General features: G+C 28.4%; 1 protein-coding gene across 2 annotated transcripts in view; it reads right to left on the bottom strand.

Moving 5' to 3' along the window:
• Positions 1-19,943, bottom strand: part of LOC106692608 (homeobox protein OTX2-A) — a 269,018-nt gene that overhangs the window by 92,188 nt on the left and 156,887 nt on the right. For both annotated transcript variants that reach the window (XM_067053160.1, XM_014438657.2), the window contains exon 4: positions 17,070-17,105. The gene's annotated coding sequence lies outside the window, so the exon portion shown is untranslated. The remainder of the gene's footprint in view (positions 1-17,069; positions 17,106-19,943) is intronic.

Raw genomic sequence — 19,943 nt, 5'->3', positions numbered from 1 at the left:
ATATTCAAATATCCATTTGAGTATATATTTTTTAAAGGGCTGAAGACAGTTTTAAGTATCATCCTCAATGTCACAAATTTCGGACTATTGAGGTGTACTAATTTGTATGAATTTTTTTAATCGTTTTGATGAATAAATTCTATTAGTAGCTATTCTCATCTCAAATGTTACAGGAATCGCATCGCTTAATATGAGTGTTTAGGAGGTATTAAAAAAAAAAAAAATGCCCAATTAGTGACAGCTAGACACGGAGAAACTTAATTTATGACAAATTTTCTATCATTAATTTTGAAAACTTTTAATTCTATTTCAAAATACGTTTGATTGTTCCAATCGAAGAATGATATAATCATTGTTTAAGGACTAGAGGGAACAAAAATGTTGAATGAATATTGAGAATGATTTATGATTCGTTGCAGCGTGTAGCGGCAGGCTTTTATTCACCATCGATTATTACATATACTTTTATCACTTATGCTTTAATCTTCATTATTTATTTTATCAGTAATGCTTACTTTATTTTTAATTTTGACAATATTTTTAATATTTAGAAAACAAATGATTTGACTGAATGATAGGACCTCTAATTCAAAAAAGAATATGACTGAAATTTTTCATTCCTAACATAAGCTGCTGACGATTATATTTATCAAATATATATTTTGTATTGTTTTTCTCTTATATTTTATTATTATTTTTCTATACGTGAAGTTAGCCTAGTATATGAAATAAAATAATAACTGTGATATTATGTCAAAATTTCCAAAACGAGATTTAAATTATCATAAATAGTAGTATTTTTTAAAAATTCAAGATAGTAAAATAAATAAAAAAATATTGTTTATCAATAATAAAAGCACGTAGTTGAAAATATAAATATAAACTTGGATATTTGATTAACATAATATAATGTTATATAAGTTTGATTATTTATCTTCTATTAGTTATGAGATACATAGTTCTATAAATAAATGACCTTGATATGTACAAATTTTTAGCTATATTTCGTTTTATAATATTAGTATAATATTGGTGCCATATCTCACTAACATTATTCAATAATCTTTACTTTAGCATAATTTTAACATATCAAAGTACAAATTAAAAATTAAATATAAATCGTTCATAAGTCTTATTATTGACGTATAGAATAAGTGATTCTATACTCCCCCCCTCCTTCTGGTCGGACTAATGACTTGCTTCAAGTGAATAATCAAAATAATATAAAATTTCCAATTCTATCATTTAATTAACATAAAAAACATGGAGTGATAAAACATTTACATCTTCAGAAAATTAAGTATTGATTATAATTTAAAAATAAAAAGAAGAAATAATCTTTTATCAATGAAGAAGCACAACATTGAAAACTTAAAGGATTTTTAAAATTAAATGTTATTCTTAGAAGGAATTTGACTTAGTTAATTATGAAATCGATTAATTGTTTTTTTAATTTTTATGAAATCAATTAATTGATTTTAAATTACTTGTTTAAAGTTCTTACTTCTCCCTTCGCTTTATTATATAATTGATGAAACCGCTTGGATTCTCATGATTAATGAATCTAATTTATGTTTTCCTATGTTATTTAAATCTCAATTAAATTTTCAGAAAGTTACTCGTAATTCGGAAGTTTTTAAAGGATTATAGGTTTAAGTAATGATTAAATAAAATCTATAGAAGCATATGATAGTAACCCCATTACTCTATTTTGATAAAGTTTACAAGAGAAACAAATGTTCAAAAAAATATAAATAACGTGGTACAGATTCAATTGATATAGTTTCGCAACATAGTAGAACCTTAGAAATTAATATATATTAAAGATCTCTAAGTACTTTTATGTGGTACACATGAAGTAAAAGTGATTTTCATCTCATAGACTGTTAGATGGAGGAGGGAGGTTTTAATTTTCTGTAATCCATTAGAATCTTAATGTATAGTATGATATTATATTCTATAAGTGGAGAAGATGGTCGGAGAGTGCGGTCAACAAAACACATAAGCAATTCTTAATTACTAACTGCTGTATGTTACTTACTCTTGACTTTTGTTTGAATGCCATCAGACATTTGAAAGTGCAATAGTTCTTGAGATATAGTTCTTTATACAATAAAAGTGTTTCGCCCATCAGCGAGAAATCAAAGTTTTGTGAATCTGTTATGGCAAATCACATGGTGACTAATACCTTGCGAAATATTAATTATTATCTCAATTTAATCAATTATTTGCTATTTGCCAAAATATAGATTTCATATTTTGGGAACAAAAAATTTTGCTCTTTGAAAAACTTTTTTTGAAAACTCTTATATCCACAATACTTCATATTTATCTATTTTTATTACATTTTTTGTATATATTGTTCAGTCTTATTAAAAATTATAAAAAGAATTTTTTTAATATAAGAAATGATTTTTTTTTTATAAATTCTGAAAATTATTGCTTACTTTGTTATTCTACGGTAACATGATTTTTAGAATCACCGATTTTGTAGTTTTTATTAAAGTGACTAAAAATTGGAGTAAAATAACTTGAATTGTTTTCTTTAACACTTATGCTCGCAGTCAGATTTCTTGAGTTTCTCAGGTTCTCGTAGTAGTTTAGTTTATTGTAGCAGTCGGCACGCCCTTCCAAAAGTTTTGTTTCTCAATAGCAGGGAATGCCGAATGGTAAATTTTATTTCTTTCTGAACTAACGGTACCCTGTTTCATTCGCATATTGGCATTTTGACGTTTGTTAAACCCTTCTGACTTTTACGACACTTTTAAGACTTACTGCACCAATAACTTGCCCCCCCCCCTCCACCCTTTTGACATGCAGGTATGTTATATAAATCAATCACTAAATTTCTCTAAGAAAAAGGAAACATTGAATAGGGCATATGAAGTAAAAGTGATTTCATAGACTGGTAGATGGAGTAGAGAGGTTTTAATTTTCTGCAATCGATTAGAATCTTAATGTATAGTATGATATTATATTCTATAAGTGGAGATGGTTGGGGGGGGGGGTGCGGTCAACCAATAAACAAAGGCATGAATAAATAATATTTTGTTTATTTGTGTTTTTTTTTTGCAGACCGCATCCCCATCCTCCCCCCCCCCCGACCATCTTATTAATCTACGATCAACTATCAACACCTTATTATATTCTATAAGTTTTTTTCCAAATGACCAAGGGATAAAATGATAAAATACATTTATTTATAAATAATAAAAAATAATTATCCAAATTAGTCTTAAATTTCTTTATTAAAACATATTGTTTCGGTTGTAATGGTGAAATAAAAACACTGGCGATATCTGCAGACTCATGGTGTGAAGCACAAAGAAGAACGAGTACTCATGTTCCTCAAATAATGATCTGTGATGACGGGGTCCAATTTAAAAGCAGAGAATTTAAAACCTTAATAGAGTAACATATGGTTCACGGCTTACTACCACCCGCAAACTAAGAGAGTTATAAAAAGTATGCTGACCTCATATATCAAGAATAACCATAGAACCTGGGATAAAGAGTTACAAAAAGTAACTTTTGCTCTGTAGACGGCAGTACACCAATCTACTGGTTTTACACCGGCATATATAAACCATGGCCGGGAACTAGCAAAAAGTGGAAATGACCATGGAGTGGATAATGGTAGGTTGAAAGAGGTAGGTTTCGATTGACAAAGCACTAATCCAAGGTGCAAACAATGCCAGAACTGTTTGAAGTAGCACTTATTTGATTAATGTCATTCCTCACATCATATTATTTATTATTAGTATTATTATTTATCACTATTAAAATCATTATTTTCTCATTATTATCATTTGTTGATCTTAATTTTTTTTATTTCGTGTGTGTGTGCGAATTATCAAGGAGACACCTAACCTTCAGATATTAAATCTGATATAGAGCTCTAACAGAACAACCAGCTCAATCCACAAACAAGTATTCACTACAATTTCTAATACCCATGGTAGAAAACAGTCAGTAAATTATATTGAATAATGGTTTCACACATTATACTATTTCATTTAATTCCGAATCCATTGTAATACTGTTTTAGAGGGATAGAAGAAAAATCTGAACGTTGAATGTCTATAATTGTAAAATATTATAAAATCTTATCAGAGACCTGATTTTTATGAAGTATGAATCCTTAAAATATGCAGTAAATGAATTTATTTTCAATGTAATGTTATAGTCTAAAAGTCTAAATCTCAAAGAGTAACATTAAGTAAAATAAAATTTAATTTTTTTTTCTCTGATTTCAAACGGTCACAAATAATGAATGGTTGAGATGAGGAAAAGAATTGTATTCTTTATAAAGATGTTAGTATAAAATATTATATAAAATATAAATATAATTTTTTTTTGTCTAAATATCTAAAAATGTGTCAAATAAACATGTGTTTAATTCCATCAATGTACATATTTGTATTAATACTTGGATAGTTACATACATTCGAATTTCTCATTAGTTATTACTATTTTTCTTTTCTTTCTGTTTAGGCCTTAAAAAAAAAATCAATCAGATATGAAAAAAAAAAAAAATAAACACTGTTTATGACAAAAGGTAAACCTAAAATTGAACTAGATAATCAAATGTTATTTTTAATGAAATAACGTAGTGATAGTAAGTGTTTATGATAATTAAATATTAATTTTATGTTTTCAGGAATGAGGATTAAAAAAACCTCGTTGATTTATCATAGGTAATTACAGTTGAAAACTGAGAAATATTTTCAAAACAATTTGATCCAAATGAATAGGATGTTGAAGATTTATGAAAATATAAATTATTAAAAATTTTTTTCCACTCATATTAGCTAAAAGTCTAAATCTCAAAGAGTAACATTAAGTAAAATAAAATTTAATTTTTTTTTTACAGATTTCAAACGGTCATAAGTAATGGATGGTTGAGATGAGATGCTTTATAAAGATGTTAGTATGAAATATTATATAAAATATAAATATAATTTTTTTTTTCTTCTAAATATCTAAAAATGTGTTTAATTCCATCTAAATGTACATATTTGTATTAATACTTGGATAGTTACATACATTCGAATTTCTCATTAGCTATTAATATTTTTCTGTTCTTTCTATTTAGGCAGATATGAAAAAAAAAGAAACACTGTTTATGACAGAAGGTTAACCTAAAATTGAACTAGATAATCAAATGTTATTTTTAATGAAATACCGTAGTGATAGTAAGTGTTTATGATAATTAAATATTAATTTTATGTTTTCAGGAATGAAGATTAAAAAAACCTCGTTGATTTATCATGGGTAATTACAGTTGAAAACTGAGAAATATTTTCAAAACAATTTGAACCAAATGAATAGGATGTTGAAGATTTATGAAAATATAAATTATTAAATTTTTTTTTTCCACTCATTAGCTACATCAGATAATTGATCCATAAAAGTGACATAAGTAATAAAATATCATGTTCTGTCAGAGATAATTAATTTTTATAATGATTATGACCGTCCCAGCTATAATCTTATTAATGAACTTATTTATTAAGGTTTGAATACTTAATACATTCAATGATTTGCAAATATAATTACAAAGAATGTCAGTAAAGAAGAAATGTTGTCAGGATCTTAAATTAAGTGTTATTGTTTTCAGTTTCAAATAAAAATATATTTCTTATTGAACTTACTGTTATTGTCGGACGACTGCTCATTATCAGTCATCTTAATAATTTGATGTCTTATATCCTTCTCATGTCTTAAGGAATTTTTCCTGTTATAAAATATTATATATCATTAGTAATATTTTCTTGTAGTCCACTCATATATTTGTCAGTTATTTACATATTAAATGTTTTTATCACATAAAAATTATTTATTTTAATATTTTTATCACATAACCTCTTTGTTTATTCCGTCATATTTTTTAGTTTCTTAGTTTTGTAATTTCATTTCTACATTATTTCATCTGGAACAACTAGGTTTATTAAATTAAGTTTGTGTAATTTGATGAAGTTGTTTCTTTTTGTAAGCTTAGTCATGAAGATATGAATTATATATAGGAAATTGTCCTAAAATTGAAGAAATTACCGAAACATTGAATAAAATAATGTATAGAAAACTCTAATGTAAGAATTAGGATATTAGAAGAAATTATTTCACAAAACTAGCCATAATTAACTATTTTATTTTCTATTTGTTTATACCATATATATTGTTTTTATTTTATTTTATTTTTGTTGTGTGGTATTAAATTCTGTCTTATATTTATATACAATAGTAACAGGGACCATAGAGACCATTCAAAACATATTTACATATGGTTCATATCAAATATTAATTGATAGATCATATCAAATATTAATTGATAAATCATATCAAATATTAATTGATTTATCATATCAATATTAATTGATATATCATATCAAATACTAATTGATATATCATATCAAATATTAATTGATATATCATATCAAATACTAATTGATATATCATATCAAATATTAATTGATATATCATATCAAATATTAATTGATATATCATATCAAATATTAATTGATATATCATATCAAATATTAATTGATATATCATATAAAATATTAATTGATACATCATATAAAATATAATCTCAAAGAAAATAATAATAATAAAAAAGACAAAAAAAATTTAATTTAAAGTAAAATAAAATAAATAATACAATAATTTCTATTTAAAATACATACATTCAATCTGGGGCACTCCAAACCATGCTCTTTCCCCTACAACAGAGGAAAGTACAGGACTCCGGAGATCCCGGTACTAGTGGTCCGCTTCAATACAGTGAAGAATGAAGAAATTCAATCATAGATTGTGTATGAAGTGCGCCTTCATCTTAAGGCCAGGCGTTACTTCACTTCTGACTGGCTGGTTGGGTATTGTTAGTTACTATATATGAAAATTATATGAAAAATAATGCATAACTGATAGAAATAAAGTCTATTAAATAATTTACAGATGGTGTATGGGTGGCCGAAAGAGCACATTTATGGTTAACTGAGTTAGTGAACTATGGTTGTGGTTCTATGAAAACTGTAGCTATACGTACTGATGATGATGGTGTGAATTTTATAGAAAGAAGTCGACTTACTTCATGCTTCCTTTTTCTTCTCAGAATCCCTCTATTACCCCTCTCCTCGAATCCCGGGAGACACTTCAGATATGTCTATGCACTCATTATTTCAGTGATGGACAGGAAAAAAAAATACTACTGCTTGCCCAGAGAAAATTGTTCCCTCTTGCCTCTAGAGTCTTTTTCTTGACGAGGGCGCTAAAGGTGATGCTAGATTTTACTGCTAGCCACTAGGGGCACATAGAATTTTGATTCTGAACTATGTGAGTATTGGATATAAGAACAAATTATACATAATAAATCATCATAATTGGCGAGACAGCATGTTACAGAGCGCCTGGGCCTCCTCTACTTGCTTCCACCAGGTCATCCTGTCTTCTGCTACAACTCTCCAGTTTTGGGTTCCCAGAAGGACCCGGGCATCCGTTGATACAGTGTCCGATCATCTCATGTTCGGCCTCTATATTCTTCTCTTTCCATGTAGTTACTCGAATAAGACCTTATTTGGGATTTCATCGCCGGGAATCCTCGCCACATGACCCGCCCATCGTAGTCTACCCAACATTATAAAATTGACACCATTGTCTCCGTACAAAGCCGATAGCTCCGCGTTCTTCCTTCTTCTCCATACATGGCCCTCTCTTATAGGTCCAAATATTATTCTCCAAATCCTCTCGAAGATCAAGAGTCTTGCTTCATAAGCTTTAGTGAATGCCCAAGCTTCGGATCCGTATGTGACAACGAGACGTACAAGTGATTCACAGAGATTTACCTTGGCCCGTTAGGAGCCACCCCACTTCTGAAATATCTTGCCAGGCCAAAGCAGCATCGGCTGGCAGCAGGGATCCTTCTGCTAATCTCCTGGAAGATATTGTTTTGGCTGTTCACTTCAGTTCCCAGGTATACGAAACAACTCACCTGGTCCACATCCTCCAGCTCTCGAGTACTTCGTCTTATTCTCATTAGCTACAAGACCCAGTTTTCTTGCAGTACCCTCCAGTGCAAGGGATGACTCTCTCAGGCTTTGTTCCGATCAGGCAATAATGTCGAAATCGTCAGCGTATCCTAGTAGCTTGACAGTGCTGTTAAATACAGGGAGTTGAATACTTAGCTCGGGAACAGCCTTTTCCCGGTAAAATTAAAAAGGAGACTAGAATAAAAATGCCAAAAAGAGAAGAAGTAGCAGTTCATTTTCCCTCGATGAGCTGAATTTTCATTTAAAACAATTATGAAAATAAAAGTAAAAAAGAGAATGCCATGAAAAATAGTGCTGCTTACGAATTAAATGTCCATAATTTTATTTTCATTTACAAGTTGTGGATAATATGTTATCCTTTCAGCTATTTCTTCTTTACATTCAAAACGAAAACAAAATTTTTCCGATATCCAGTATATAATAATATATCATTCACACACTTAAAATTTTCTTTAAAAAACAAAACAAAAAACAACGTCACCAGTAAAAAATGAAACTTCATAAATTATTTAATGGATATTGTTCTTCTTATAAAACACTGGAACAAATCAAAAGTTAAATTCCTCTATTATTATGACTTAAAATCAATTAAAATTAAAAACAAATGAGTGAATTGGGTTGTATTATATTAATTTTTTTTTTTAAATTATCTGTCAGTGCTCGAATTAAAGCTTACTAAATTCACTTCTAACTAGTTTATATGATCTTTGTAGGAATAGCATTTTATATAATATTTGTCAAAATAAAGGCACAAAATGTTGATTTCTCAATCTAATTTAATCTTCGAATTAAAATTGTTGTTATACAATTTTAAGAAACAATGTCTCATCTACAATTAAATGGATATTGAGTGTTGAATTAAAAATTAAGTTAAATTTTATGTATTTTTTAGAATAAAATAAAATAAATGTGCAAAATTTGAAAATTTTAGTATCATACAGTGATCTTTTTATTATTTTGATTTTCTGTTCTATAGGGTAATAACGGAGCTTTTACATAAATTTAGTGTTTTAGGTGGGATTTACATTTATAATGTTTACTTAAAATATCTAAATTATTATAATTATATTATTTCAAAATTTTTCGAGACCAGGTTAAATGTTTAGATGTCCCTGAGGATGGCTGGAAGGGCCGAAACGTAGTACAAATAAATAAATATATAGTGTTGAGACTATTTTGGATATATAATTAATTAATTGATAAATATCTAAATTATGTTAATTAATAATCATGTAAATTAATAAACTTTGTTTTAGCATGGATGTAAACATTTTGTCTGTTGGATTATAATCGACAATAAGAATTAGAACAATGATTTCTAATCTAATAACTTACATTACATGAATATTATAAAAATAAGTTTTTTTTGTTTTTTTTCGTACCCACCATTTAAAATTAGATGATGTGGTACATTGATGTCAGTTGAAGTATGCTGCCTTCTTCTACCCATGGGTATAATAACAATAAGTACTATAAAACTACGGTATTATACCTAATTTATAAGACAAAAATATCAGGACTATGATACATAAAAAAAGTCTTAAATGTTCAGTTACTTTTCAAAGCACAGAAACGATCTCATGAACAAAATATAGTAGATAATGGCAGTTTGAAGATGCTGCTGTCTCGCATGACTCTCATTAACATGTAACATGTCTTGCCCAATTACTCACGCAAATTATCACGGGCTGTATAATTAATTTACTATTAATGAGTACAAATGTGTGATAACTAGTTAGGAAAAAACGAATACGTACTTTTAAAATCAGCAGTTCTCTTCCAACATCCATTGAAAAATAACTTCAAACTCTTAAGCCTCATAATTTCCTGATGATGATATACTGAGTAATGAATTATAACGTTTTGATTGGTAAAGATGAGACTTTTTACCCTTCTCCATTCTTTTTTTTTTTTATTGTATCTTTATTGACATTTACGACTGTACATAATAAATCCTGTTAAAGTGATGTTAGTTCATAATGGTATGATACCGGCATGTACAGAAACTACCTACATGGTAGCACTCTAATAATGTCTTTGCATAAGAAGGTCTCGTGGCCATCTCCTTTTCAAACGTCTCGGAGGATAAAATAAACCAGGTTAGAAATTAGTAGGTTTGGTTAGCCAGTGAGTTTATAATGGAAGGATTGATATCTGATTCGGGCTAGATCGGTTACATAAGGTAGGTCTTTGGATGATTTTATTTGTAACAAAGTAAGGAGCATTGAGGATTTTACGAAGGATTTTGGATTGTAAGGATTGGATACGAGAGGAATTCGAAGGTTTAGTGGAGTCCCAACTCCGTATATTCACATAGGCTTTATTATAGTGATGTAGACCAATCAGTCTTTTGTAATGGATTGGAAGTTTAGACCATTTGTCTAGTAAGTTGTGTAATAGTCGAAATCGATGTGCAGATGTATTGCAAGGTACCGGATCTAATAATGTTGTTCTTACCCCTGTTGAGGTAAGAACAACATTATTAAAGAATATTGTAGGACAGTCGGTAGGTTTTGGACGAAGAGTAAAGGTGATTTGATTGGGTATGTTGGGATTTATTATTATCATCCTTAATTATATTTATCATATTAATCATATTTATTATCATCCTTATTATGGGATTGGAGGGAAACGATTAAAGTGTTATTATTAACTGCGAGCACATATGTGTGGCATACGTTGTGAGGATACTACCTTGAGGAACACCAGCGAACCTTTTTTTATTTAATTATTATGTTTAGGATATATCGCTACTTTGTTTGAATAGCAAATAGAAAAAAAAAAGGTTTTATTCACAATTGGATGTTTCCAAAGATAGTTCCGTAGACTGCGTACGTTACTGAGTTCGTTCTACAGACCTAAAGCTATTAGGGTTGCTAAAAATTAACACCAGATTACGATGAACAAAATAAAAAACAACTTTTTTTTGTTAGATGGGCCATTATTCAAGCAAAGCAGCGATATGGTGTATTTATTTTATTTTAAAGTGCATTTACAGATATTTTTTTTAATGAAAAGATAAAATTCGATAAATTAGAAAAAATAAAATAAATAATATAATCGCACAATTGAGAATATACAAATAAAACAGAAAATTTTAATCTAAACACATTTCATAGTCTTAGATAGGTTATTCTTTTTCTATTATTTCTTACGGTAGTAATGATTTTGTATATTAAAAGTATATTCTTATATATATGGTATATTCTTAGGTAAGTGTTTAGTTTATAAATGTAAATGAATTTAATTACATATTTTATTCAGTAATATGTAATATGTAATTCTAATAAAAACATAAAATCTATCCTCTCCATTTTTGTAGATTTTCTAGAAGCAAATCTGATTCCATTCTATTATCAAATTAGATATTTTGCAAGGTAGAATTTGAAAATTTCAGTAAGTTTTGAATTATTCAGAAGATACATCGAATTTCTGAAGGAATTCGAGAGGAAGAGAATATAAATTTATAACTGCCCATCTCCGCCTACGCCCTAACGGTTTGAAGAGGAAAACTACAATATCACAAATACTATGCTTAAATTGTATAATATTGGGCATAAAGTTGAAAATAAGTTTTCAATAATATTAGGTTATATTTTATGTTCCTGAATCGTACAATATTAAAATCGATGGGTCGATAAAGTGTTAGATAGATTTATTTCTTTATGTACTCCATTTGGCAATTATATCATCTTAAAGCTTTAATATTTGTAATAATTGTTTATTAATTATTCATCAATTAAAATAACACTGGGGAGTTTATTATGGAAGGAATAATATCGGGTTCGGGCTAGATCGGTTACATAAGGAACATTTAGGTCTTTATGGATGGTTTTATTAGTAACAAAATAAGGAGTATTGAGGATTTTGGATTGTAAAGATTGGATACGAGAGGAATTCGAAGGTTTAGTGGAGCCCCAAAGCTCAACTCCGTATGTCCAGATGGGCCTTATTATTGTCATTACTTTTGTAATGAGTTGGAAGTTTAGACCGTCCTATCTTTTAAAACAACATTAAGAAAAGTTATTGTTTACATTATTACTTAAATTAATATTTAAATATATAAAAATATATTTAGTAATAATACACAATAAATACAGACTGTAGTAATAAATGAACAATTTTTCTTTTTCGAACCAAAATAAAAAGTAATATAAAAAAAGTAAAGTTATTTTTGTCTGATTAAAAATGAATATTATTCCTTGAGTTCTTCATCTTTACGTTATTTTATTAACTCAATTTAGTTTTATAATATATATGTCTTATTCCGTGCGATTTTATTTTCCAAGTCCAGTTCTGAAAACATAAACGTAATAATTCTGGATGTGAAGCCAACTCGAAACATATAACTTTTTTTTTATAAATTTGTTTCATTATATGACCTATACTCTTTAATAAATTATAATATTGCCTATAGGTCAAAAAATTAGAATAAAATACAATGTTTGTAATGCATACATATGTTATTATTTTTTAAAATATATGTTTATTGACACCATGTATTTTTATTTAAATTTTTGACCTTTAGAGAATTATAATTTATACTTTTTTATTATTAAATTCAAAGTGATTTAAAGTTAATTCCGCTAATTTCGGTCAGTATTAAGCCACAAAGTCTTTTATATTATTTATACATAAATTTATACATAAATTATTAATATTGAAGAGTGGTATTTTATAGTATTGGTTCATTGGTGAAAAGATCACTCAATTAGCCAAGAGTTCGCAGCGGTTTTTAGAATACTCATCATTTGTTAATTTAAATTCATAAAGGACATAAAATATATATTAATTTAATTATTCTAATCGGTGTCCAAAAAATTCATAAGGGAAATATAAAGAAGGGTTCCAGGAAAATTAAATAATATTTCGGAAACCGAAAACCAACTTGTAATGAATGATTCAGTGAAATGACTTAAGTTTTAATTTCGAATTCTTGCATTTCTATCTCGGCTATGGTCAAATGAATAGACTTATTAGTAAAATTGATTTAAATTTTCCATGAAGATTAATTTTAGAAAATTTTCAAGAAATAGTTAAGGTCTTGGGTGAAAATTACACCTTAACTTAAGAAGAAATATTTAACACTTAAATATGAAAATGAGCTTTTCAAAAAACAAATTATATTTTAGCTACGTATTTGAGTAGCAATTATAAATCAAATTATTATATTTCTCTATGCCATCTGAATTCAGATATTTTAATTTATTCATAAGTCATTCTATATAATTTTCTTCTTGCTCTGAATGGCATACTAAATAATATAATAATATAAATTTGATTGATATCCTTGACTAGTTCGAATATCATCTAGGGCCCAGTCAAAGAACGTTTAATGCTCTCCTGGAATCGTGAACCAGGTGGAAGGATCCGCAGAAGAGCGGAAAGGGCTTCGGAATAGTTAATACAATTTTAATTGACGGGGGGCCCCCGAGATGAGAGATAGGCGGAGATCCAAATAGGAATCGTAGCCGGGAAGTGACAACCGAACTCCCGGCGAACCATTGATAGGCTAGGCCCACAGCGGGTGGCGCGGTAGCACTTTCCACTCTCATATTCTGATTGACGTACGCTCACACCGGCTCGGGGTATTTTTTTGGGTCCCGCTTCTCTTCTTGTTACCTTCCTACCTGAGTCTTCTTTTTACATATTCTTTTATTTACTTTTTTTTAAAGTCTCTTTCTCCCTTTCTGTCGCTCTTGAATGCCCTTCTAGGTTCTCCCTCCATTCGAAGGACGGTTGATATAAATGTTATGCGGGAAGCGACAGTTGACAGTTTCTCAGATGAGGACATAACAACTAGATAAAAGGCTGCCAGGGAGTACAGGTTGTAGGTGGATGGGAGCCACCTGAGGAGGTTAATTGGACTTGTTTGTGAGTTAGCAGTTTGGAATTTACAAAAGGACTATGGAAACACATCTGCTCTTTGGGAGAATCAGTAAAAGGTCAGAAGATTATCGGTTATTTGACAAACTGATCAAAACAAACAAAAACATATTGGATGAATTTACTTATTATTTTTCTTTCTATAATAATAAATGATTAGCAAACCCGAAGATTCGATGCCGATACTACCTTCCTTATACTAACTACCATCTTCTCTTCATATATATTATCCTCAGTCAACTATCTTTTCATCATTATGGATACTTCCTATTCCTACTCTCTACATCCATCCAGTAGACCATCCAAACCCTGTTCTGTTAAATCCATCTTGACACAATTCCATTGATTGCAATAGGTACCCGTTACTATTCCCATCTTATTCGCCGCAATGCTGTCACTTGAATTATATTTACCGGATGTAGTTCCCTGAATTTTTAATGAAGGTTTTTTTTAAATTCCCCGGTTTATTTTTAATGAAGTGTCATTTATTTTTTGACTTTCACTTCTGGCTAAAATTAAATAACGTAAGATTATTAATTATTTTTAAAACGAATAAAAGTGGTCTTACTATGAATTTTATAATTATATTTCCTTATTTATGTACATCGATGGCTTACTTCACCATAGTACTCAGTACATTTCCACTAACTTTAGGAAAAATACAATTAAAGGTTCTCCTTTCAGGAAAATTACAACTTTTCAATAATTTTTTTTGATTGAACAGAATTAGATTTTTTAGCTAACTCTGTTCAGTCAAAAAAGTAATTGGAAAACTGTAATTTTCCAAAAAGTGGGAATCTTTAATTGTATTTTGCCTAAAGTTAGTAGAAAGTACTAACTGTTTTTTTTTAATCTAATGTTAGTAGAAAAGCACAGCTGTGAAATAAGCCATCGACATTTTGATAGAATTCCACTAAATATAAACAAACATTCAGGCTAATATCAAATTACTAAAAATGTTTTTCCTTTTTTCGAAGGCAATCTTTCACTGATATATATATATATTTCAATTTCCTCCTAATGTTATCAAACATTCACATATTTAACAAAAGGTCTTGAAGTGGAAAGATATTTTTAGTAACTTTTATTTGATTTCTTGTAGTGCTGAACAAGAATCAGTTGTTTAAAAAAATTGCTCTTGGCCAATCATTAAAAAATACTTGAAATACTTTTGGTTACTAAATCTAACATTCATTTTTACACAAAAGGTAATTCAATATGTAAATAAAGATTTATAAAGGGAAAATTAGCTACAATTTATATTATTATTATTTTTTGTACACTTAATGCTTTCTTGCACGGAGAGGCGTTTAAGCAAGTTCAAAATAGCAAGAAAATGTTCTGTACTACCTTTCAGATTATTAGGTAAAACCTAAAATCTATGTTGTATATCATATGTTACAATTAAGAATTTATGAAATCGTAGTTCATGAAGTTGTAGAAAAGTAGAAAACATATTCATTGTTTTTCCGTTTGTTGCTGTGCTTTTTCAACATTAGGGAACAAATGTGTATTTTCCTTAATTAATTTCTTTACTTAATTTTCTCTAATAGTTTTCAAATGAATTGTAAATATTTTGTACGAAATGTTTTCTTAGGGCGATTATAAATAACTTGAATATTTGATGAAATTATTAATAGTGAGTCCTTACAGTTGACTTATTTGGTTCATGGGTTTGATGTTATGTTAATAGTGTACCATGGGACCAAACTAAGTAAGTTTAAGAGTTTTAGATAATTAAGTCTTAACTTTTCTGAAGTATATTTTTCAATTAAGGAGAAGTGGAAATGGGTTTTAGTAATGGAATGCAATAGGTTCCTAAGCTTTTAATTTGGATTATCAACTAAGTATTGTGTAAAAATGTTTAGTTCAATTTTCCTTTCTTTATTTATTGATTTTAGATTATTCATCCTCGAGGTCATAATTCTATTTAAACGTTAATCCTAATAATTGATTAGAGTTAATTCTAGAATCATCTTCGGAGGACATTTTTTTTAAACATGTTTATGTCTCCTTTTCATATATACTACTAAAATACATATTATGTATTACACATTTATAAGATTTTTAATGCGATTTATTTCGCAGCAAAAGAGTGCATCAAGAATAACGATAATACTTCTTATTACTATTTCATAAAATAATGCAACAATAAAGGCCTAGAAAACTCGAAGGTTCGATACCGATACAACCAAACACTGTCTACATAATTCTGTAGAAGCTACTGTTCTTATTTTAGTTTTGATGAAATATATATCAATATTATTTCAGGAAATAAAATACTATAATTTATTACAGATTGAAACTTGAAATTATTAGACTTTAATTTATGACGAAAGCACTTAAACACAAACAACAACATAATTATTATTTTTAAGATACAAAACCCGTTTAAAGTAATACAAAAACTTACTTAAAATTTGTTCAAACCAGTTCGGATTTATGTATCTCAAAATATCGGTACTGCTGTGTGGAAACATTACAAAGATTTTAGTTTTCAAGGAAAAGCACTCAAACTTATACGTTTGGGAGCTTAAAACATAAGCTCGTTAACGAAACATACTTTCCATCAGTGAATATATGAACTCTTACAGCAAAACATTTACCGTTACCTTTATCCGTGAGAAAATTGTAAGATACAATTATAGCTTATACGTATTTTAAGTCATTTCTATGAGGTTTAACAGACAATTCGCATTTACATTATTCAAATATACATAATTTTAAAATTGTGAATATTTTAAAACTTGTTAAACTTAAAACATATCAGGAAAATTGTCAACATTACAATTTAAATCATTATGAACGACTCCGGATGTAGAGACACATAAGAAAGTGACTGAGACTACTCGATGCCTGACAGTGTTAATGAAAGAAAAAAAAGATTTAATTATAAAATTCAGCAGAGATCAATTATTAATAATTACCACATTAGAGTAAGGAACCAACCAATTTTTTTTTTCTTGAGTTTTATAAACCGTTTTGATTTTATTATTTATTTCACAAAAAGAAAACCAATTTTTTACGAATGGTTGTATAAAAGAACACTGTTGAAATTAAAATACTTGAAAAAAATGAACAATTTTTCACCTAACAACATAGGTGTCTCACTTAACAATTTAGTAAACTACTTACGAATGAAGTGTGTAGTTAAACAGCTTTGAGCAGATCCTGAAAAAGAATATTACAATTTCATATTAATATATAATATAATAGATATATGAGTGATTTAAATTTTGTTTAAACAATTTCATTATTATTTTTATTAAGGTTTATCACTTTTAAGTGTACTTGTTTTAATTTTTTAAACATATATTACCTTACTCATTTCTACTACAAATGTTCTAAAAGTTAAAAGTTGAAAGTAAATGCCATAGAACCATAAATAGTTTATTATTAAATGCCAATTTTTTATCATGTAATATCAGTAAATGTGTAATTCGGATTATTTATACATATATATAAATAATATTGCCAATTTTAATTTATCATTGTATCATATACCACACAATGCTTTACATTTACATCCATTACCCAGAAGAAAAAAATATCGATGTTAAGGTTTATGGCGCTACCTTCTTGACTCCATTGCATAAGGAACAATGCTCAGTAGGCGGAACAGTTATATCTCATTAACACATAATAACTTTACCAAGTCAGCGGCCATTGTTCAGCAACTGAACGATATATTGTCTTATATCTGTTGAACATGTTGCCATGTGTAATGAATCTCAAATTTTGCAATTATTTTATTTATAATCTGGTAGGCATATTCACTGGTTTCATAAATATGTTATGTTTACAGAATTTGATACAAAAATAATATAGAGAAAATTTATCAATAACTTTGTCTAACAGTTTTAATAGTCCTAGAGCCAAAGAAGAGAAAACCCTCGACCCATGTACCATATAAATAGTTAACAGTCAAAATTGATGAAGATCAATCAAGGTAAGAGAGAAGAAAAAGTGGTGGCTGTTTCAGAAGTTTTGAAAAAGAAAATTCATTTCTGAGTTTAAATAAAGATGAAATTTCGCGTTAATTTTTATTTTAAAAAAAATAGACCCAATTTTTACCTAATCTATAGTTCGATATTAACAAGGGTTACAGTAAATTTTATTAAAAAAATAAACATTCAAGTATTTAGGGGGCAGGCCATTTGAAATTTATTTTATTCGAGAAAAACCTAAAATTTTCCCTCATTTTCCATTAGGAGTTTCATATCATGATGAGATTGTGACAAGTTTTACATCGCTTAACATACTTGCTATAAGTATCTGTTTCAAAGGTGAGATAAGTACGGCTGACAGAGGGCAGGAGTGGCGGGTTTTACGCCGTTTTTCAATTTTAGGCACTTAATAAATAATTCTTAATTTAACTTGTTGCTATTTAAGTCTCCTCTTCCGTTTATGTAACGTAATATATAAATAAATTACGTTCAGTATCAGTTTCCATGATATTCACCAAAATTAATTTACAAAATACTGGAAAAAAATGTTTCTTTTTTGAAAAACTGTGTCTCTGGAACTATTAAATGTAAACAGCTTATAGTTTAGCAAATTCACTCTACTTTAAATAATGTTATCTTAAGTTTTCAACGATGTTGATAGTTTTAAAGATATGGAGCTCCGAATGAAAAATAATTTTTTTATAACTTATATAATTAATATTGTACTATATAAACTGTACATAGTTTTTATCAAAATAATTGTGAAATAACTTATTTTTTCCCCGTGCTCTTGGACTGTGAGGTATATACATTAAATCATAAAAGTTCAATAAAACGAGTAACATCTTAGTAACATATAGGTCTTATTTTTTACATAAAACATATCGTGAGAAGAACTTTGTTAATATATAATTTATATTACTAAGTAATATAATTTAATGGTTTGTGAAGTCATCTGTTGTATTATTTGTATAAAATACAGTCAGAACCCAAGAATTGGATCTTATATTGTTACTCGTATATATGGCCTTAAGTCTCAAAATTAAATCTGGATGCTTGTTTACTGAATTAGTGTATTTTTTATCTATTTGAAAATATTAAATATGTAGCACAGTTTTTTAATATGAGAGATGTAAATGTTATGCCTAGTGTATTGCATATTGCCTAGTACTGTGTGTTGTTAAATGGTTTTTAATTTATTATTCTTTATAAATTTACTCACAGGCTTCATATCATTCAATCATATCGTTCAGCTCTCGAACTAACAAATGAAAACTTTCCTGACTATGGTTTTACCTATTTCTACCTTGGTTCTTCTTGACAACGTGCGTTATTGTTGATTCTGAAGCCAATAATAGCACCTATAGGCAACAATAATCCGATGATGAATCCCCAGGTGCATATTGCATATTACCTTGAGACGGGAATCACCTCCCAAGATAGTTAAGTTCAATATAAAAGATTAAATAGGCACTTTGGCTGAGGTGGTACTTGAGAGCCAATTAATAAAAACTGAAATCTTTTTTTATTCAAAGAAGATAAATGTTAAATTAAATCACTTAGAAGCTAGAAGTTTGATTTACTTTTGGACAGCTGATAAAAACCGTGAATTAGGGAATTAGTTATGAAATATTGTAAATCCTTTTCTATTTAGTTTCTATGTACTAAAATCTTGAATATTTTAGTGAATAGAAACTAACTGGATTAGATTTATTAAAAAACCTGAATAATCAGGCAAGGGAATTTTTGTTGCTTAAAAAAAGTTTTTTTTATAAAAAGAAATAAGAACAAAAAGAATTGATCTAATATCTCCCATTTCTTTTTCAATAATCTGGTAAAATGCATCAAATAAGGTAGTACTGATTTTTTACTACTTAGTATGTGATAGATTCCTCAGACCAATTTTCCTGTCTCGCCAGGAAGTCACATTATTTTGAAATCATCAAAAAAGCACAAATTGTTGAGTTTTTCAGTTTTTATTAATTGGCTCTCAAGTACCACCTCAGCCAAAGTGCCTATTTAATCTTTTATATTGAACTTAACTATCTTGGGAGGTGATTCC

The sequence above is a fragment of the Halyomorpha halys genome, unplaced genomic scaffold (assembly GCF_000696795.3).
Source record: "Halyomorpha halys isolate HHAL.00 unplaced genomic scaffold, Hhal_1.1 Scaffold64.1, whole genome shotgun sequence".
In the NCBI taxonomy this organism is placed as follows: domain Eukaryota; kingdom Metazoa; phylum Arthropoda; class Insecta; order Hemiptera; family Pentatomidae; genus Halyomorpha; species Halyomorpha halys.
This window is presented reverse-complemented; position numbering and strand designations above follow the sequence as displayed.